Consider the following 6000-nt stretch of genomic DNA (forward strand, 5'->3'; position numbering starts at 1 on the left):
ACGGAAAGCCGTACCGCAAATTCCACAACTCGCTTTCCCATGCCACCAACGACCGCCGGTGTGGCGTCGGCACATCCAAGCGGCGATAGAGAAGGGGCGGCTAATTTTCAACCAGACACGCCATGAAGGTCGACACCCAACCCTTCCCCGCTCGTTAACATGGTAGGAATCACCTACCCCGAGCGGTTGCCAGCCAGGCCCCTCGTTCAGCATCAACATGGTAGGGCCTGGAAACCACTCTGGCAAAGATGGAGATGAGGGCAGCTGCTCTCACAGCAAGGATACAGATGAGGCCGCCCCATGCGATCGGCTCCGTCATGATGGCAAGCGCTACGTCACAGAGGGAGAGGTGAAGAATATAAGATATCGCCGACCCTCTCTGATCACCTCCTCAACAAATATGTTAATCAGTATGGTCAACGCCGGCGACCCTATTACAGTGATAGAGGAAATCGTTTGGCTAGAGAAGCCAGAAGATATCGTCGGCAGGATCACGATGAGGAGGAGCATGAGCGCTATGCCACGGAAGCATCAAGGGAGCAAGACGACAACGCCAGGCATTGGGACTGCCCCTTCTTCGGACACTCGCTGGGATTCGAGAATGAGCCGATTGCCCACAATCGGCAATTGCCCGAATGCAATCAGAAAAAGAAGGAGGCAGCCAACGTGTCCGTGTTCGAGCGCTTAGGGCCTCTCCCACCACAAAGCAAATGCGCCGAGTCACCTCGTTGGGCAGATCTTGAAGATTCGGAAGACGAGGGAGAAGTGGAAGAAGACAGTACCACCGGCCAAGGTGGTGCCCCGACGGACTCAGCCGTTCCCGAAGCGCAGTGGTTCAGCGATTGCGCGCCTGGAGGAAGCCGAAAGGTTGTACCTGCATACGCTAAGAAAGGCACGGCCCGATCCGGGCCGCAAAGGTTCAGCGAACCCTGGATGAAGAGGGTCGTCCACGGAAAATGGAGTGGCGCCCTAAACGAGAGGAAAGCCGATGATGAGACATCGGCCGGCACAAACATGGTACTCGTCTTGCCGACGAGCGTAGCGCTCCACGACTCTACGGAGCACACAAGGTGGATGACAACGGCGCATCAAGTCGGAGGTTGGGTTGGTTTCATCCAGCTCGACCAAGTAGCAAGACCAAACCAATGGGCAAACCAGAGAGGCTGATCCTTGTGATCGGCCCCGAAAAATTTACGAAGGGAACTTACAAAACCTTCAACGAACAAGCAACGTGGAGGCCGATTCCAACAATCGGCCAAAATTGTCCTCACCTACCTCTCGCTCGGGTTCAACATGTTATCCAACGCAGCCGATACCATCAATTTTCTTGACGAGATCGGCTCGAGGGCGCCTGAGTATATGGAAATATGAGGGTATACAACAGAAGCATCTCATCTTTTGTTGACGGGTATTGAGATATGGGGGCCGATGCACAGTGTCGGCCGTAAAAAAAAAAATTTCGAAAAGTGAAAATTTTCAAGGCACGGCCGATGCAGCAGACATCGACTTCGGAATCAAGAAACATGCCGATGCGTAGCCATCGACTCTAGTTGTGTGAGGATTATCCAATCGGTGGGGTTAGTACAAGCTGGAACGGAAGATTATCGGCTGTCGAGGAAGAAAGAGGATCGGTCGTGGCACATTCTCGCCTCGAGTAAGAACTCGGGGGCAGCTCACCTTGAAGGCTTTCCGCTCAGAGAGGCCGATTTGTGTTCAAATCGGCTGACGCTACATAAGGAATTTCCCCACACACGATCAGGCCCAGGTCTACACAATTCATGCGCGTATCCTCGTCTCTGTTTTGCGTTGGCCGAGACTCGGGGGGCAACAAGCCTGGAAGATGCCTTGTTCTTGGGAGCCGATCAGGATTACCTCGGCCGCGGCCGCATCATGGCCGTCTCGGGCAGGAACCGGAAGGAAAAGCCGACGCCTAGTACAGGGCTTGGACCGTGTCGTTGCCGCAAGAAAGGAAAGAAGTCCGACGCGTTGTCGTCGGTCTTAGCATGGCAAACGGAGGGAATGAAATTGGAGCAATTAAAGGATAAATGGAAAGAACAATTTCATTAATTCCAAGGAGCGGCTTTACAAGAAAGAGCCGATGGCTCTCAAAAGAGGGGTCTGGTGCCTAGTGCACTGCTACTACTAGTCCTATACTACTAGTCGTCGCTGTCCTCGTCATCGCCGCCGTCGACGTCATCGGCGCTGCTCCCAGGGAGCTCTTCGTCGCTGCTGCCCCAGCCCTTGGCCGGGGCCTCTTCCTCCTCGTCATCATCATCATCCTCGCTGTCCGCCCAGGAGCGGAAGCGCTTGGTCGGCGGGTACCCGATGGAGGAGGAAGAGTCGTCCTCCTCCTCTTCCTCTTCGTCATCATCCTCGTCCTCGCCGTCCGCCCACATGCGGGGCGCTTCTTCGGCGGGAGCCGGGCGGAAGGAGAGGCTTTGGCCTTCGCTGCTTCTCCTTCTTTTTTCTCCTTGTCGGAGGAGAAGGGATTCACTGCGGGGTGGAGACTGCCTTCGGTCTTCTTCTTCGGCGAAGATTGGGGGAAGAGTTTGGAGAAAGAAGAGGAAGAGGAAGACATTGCTACAGGAAGAGGGGGTTTTTTTGGTGCCGATAGCAGGGATGGAATAGAGGATATGAGAGAGAGCTAACCAGTCGGCGCGGTTAAATAATGATGAATCTGGCGAAGGATTAATGCCATTACAACTTCCAAGGGATCGATGCTAAAGCTGTCAGGATTTTTAGAGAAGCCGAGAAGACGAGGCATAATGATGACGGATGTCTGTAACGGCTCTACTCGCTACGACGTGACCTCTCGAAGGGAAAGCATAATGATTTTGGAAATGTTATTTCCAAAACCAGGGGGCATGTGTTATCACCAGATTTTAGACGAATCCAGAGGTGGGCCGGGCTTGTGCTGATTACCCGTGAAAGGATTCTAAGGCGGCCCGGCACGAAGGGTCTTGGGCTGAATTGCCCGTGTATCTTTACTTAGTAGTTTATTATAAGAGATAGAATCTGAGTCGTGCACGGTTTAGTGCATGCCCACATTAGAAAGTCCCCCTGGACTATAAATATGTACCTAGGGTTTATGGAATAAACAACAACTCACGTTCAACCCCAAAAACAAACCAATCTCGGCGCATCGCCAACTCCTTCGTCTCGAGGGTTTCTATCGGGTAAGCGACATGTCTGCCTAGATCGCATCTTGCGATCTAGGCAGCACAAGCCCCACGTTGTTCATGCGTTGCTCGTACTCGAAGCGCTTTTGATGGCGAGCAACGTAGTTATCATTAGATGTGTTAGGGTTAGCATTGTTCTTCGTTTAAGCATGCTTACGTAGTGCAACCCTTGCATATCTAGCCGTCCTCACGCCTATCCCAGGTGTGGGGCGGCACCCCGCTTGATCATTATTTAGTAGATCCGATCCGTTACGATTGCTCCTTGTTCTACAAGGATTAGTTTAATATCTCGCAATAGTTTGGCCTTACAAAGGGGGAGGATCCCGTGGCACGTAGGGTGGCGTTCGCAAGTCCTAAACGGGATGTTCCTAGGATCAACTTCATGTTGGTTTTTTGGCCTTGTTTAGGATCGGCTTACGAGCACCGTGCGTGGCCATCCGGCCCAACCCGGAGTAGGATGATCCGATTATGTGGTGAAAACCCTAAATCGTCGTAGATCTCATTAGCTTCATCTTGATCAAGCGAGACCACCAAGTATTCGTACACCCCGTACGGATCATGGGTGGATCGGCTCTTTGAGCCGATTCACGAGATAACCCGAGAGCCGATCGAGGCTCGTATTTAACGTTTACATGTATGCCCTGCAGAAACTAAGCGAGGCAATATCATCACCTTCCCCGACCGGTATAGGTCGGGTGGCACGCCCTTGCACTTCGCAACGCCGCGTGTGACCAGAAGAGCATTGCGGGCCGTCGCTCGGAGGGGTCTCAGCCAGCCGCAGCTCTAGGCTCCCCCCGGCTCTACAGTGTTGACAAGGCCGCTGCCCGCCGGTGGGTTTTGGCAGTCAACAGAATCCGAGGTGGATCCGCACCCTTCGACAGGATTTACCGACGGAAATCAGCGATTTCGCGACTGGGAAGACGAATTCCGGGATCGAAACGACCTCTGATACCACATGTTAGGGTACTAGATCATATCCTCGCGTCACGCACAGGTACTAGATCATAGTATCGAGTTATCTGGATGAATCCGAGACAGGAGGAAGAGAAGAGAGATACAGACGGAGGGGATGAGCAACGCTCACTACAATCATCAACGATGCGGATTCCCTTTCCTAACGCCTATTTGTCTCGTGCCGTGACCTCGGAGTTGTTGGGCTGGGCCTTCTCGGTGACGGGCCGTGCTTGGCGGGCTAAGGCCCGTCTTTGGTCGCGTCGACGGCGCCTGGTCTTGATGGGTGGTGTCGTAGCAGGGACTCTAATCAGAGAATTGTTTGTGGTAGTAGTACATCGGGAGAGATTTAGAGAGAGGGCATGAAAGAGATTTGGAAGACCAGGGTACACATGATGGCAGGAACCAGAGTTGAGATGATTTAGTTATCTGCCCGTAATATATTTTGAGCTGTTAGTTTGAACAGTCCATGGCTATTCTCCAGCTCCAGAGCAGGGTAGTTAGTGGCTCGAATCGACTGGTTTCTCTAGACGTTCTCCTGCCGCCCCGCCATCTAGTCCTGCGCGGGTTCATGTATCGTCGTCGACGAGTCTGGAGGCTCCAGTCCAGATAACAATAATTATGTACAGTATCAGCTAAGGCAGAACAGCTAGTTATAGCAATTAGCTACAATTCCAGGAGCAGCAGCCAAATACACACGTCTAGCATCCGCAGCCAAACATTAATCCAAAGCCAAAATCAGGCACGCCGTGCTTCCTGAAGGCGCCCCCTTGCTCCAGCGTGGCTAGACTCGCGCACGTGCACAACAATGAATCGAATGTGATCTTCCTCGGCCTCATCCCACCTGCACCGCGCAGGCCGCAGATGCTACAAGAGCTCGCGCGTATTTCATGGAGCAGCCCCCTCCCCGGACGATATCGCGGTCGATCTGTAAGGCCAACAGATGCGGAAGGCCAACAACAGCAATGGGCGAGGAACATGGAAGAGAAAAACTCGCTGCGCGGTTGACCCAGCTTCATCCATCCCGCCGCCGCGGGCGTCCTCGACAACCTTCGCTTCGCCATGACCAGCGTCTCTGCACGCCGAGGCCTGCCTCTTCCCGCCATGTCTCGACCGTCTCAGTGTGCTAGCTGATTCTGCCTCGGATTTCATCCCGGGATCTCACGGGATTTCGAGCGGAGGAGGCAGATCCATCAGAGTCGCCGGATCTCATGCCGGGATGCACGGGATTTCGAGCGGAGGAGGCAGATCCATGGTCGCTCTCTAGACGGGAGAAGGGGATTATCCGGTGAGAGGAGAAAAATAATACTCCAACCGGTATCATGGCATTTTGGTGTATTATGCGATTTGGTGGGAGGGTAAATCGGTCCAATAAAAAGTTGGACGAAAATTTTGGCAGAAACCTTAGGTCCTTTATTATTATGTATAGATTGAGGGTGAGACTAGGTAGCATCGTGAGACTATCAGATGAGCAGCACCGGTGGCTAGAGCAAGCACAATGAGCACCCGAAGCGCCATGGTAGTGCACGCTAGCAAGTGGCGTGGCGAGGTTGTGACAGGTTAGAGCTGAGCGGCGCATCAATCAGTGCGACTCATGGAGAAACAGATTGTCGTCCTACGAAATTCCACCATCAATGGATCAATCACTGTAACCTAGAAGGATCAAGGCCATGGTCACCCTTTGATACTCATTGCAAACGGCACATTATATCAGACTCTGAGCCATGGCTGAATTAATGGAGTAATTTGGATGGCAATATTAATGGATAAATTAACGGGAGTAAACAACTCAATAGATTTATATGGTTTCTTATGTTCCTCTGGTCGTGTACAAACGGACTACTGAGTTGTACAACTGATTCCTGCGTTC

The sequence above is a fragment of the Lolium rigidum genome, chromosome 5 (genome assembly GCF_022539505.1).
Source record: "Lolium rigidum isolate FL_2022 chromosome 5, APGP_CSIRO_Lrig_0.1, whole genome shotgun sequence".
Taxonomy (NCBI): Eukaryota; Viridiplantae; Streptophyta; class Magnoliopsida; order Poales; family Poaceae; genus Lolium; species Lolium rigidum.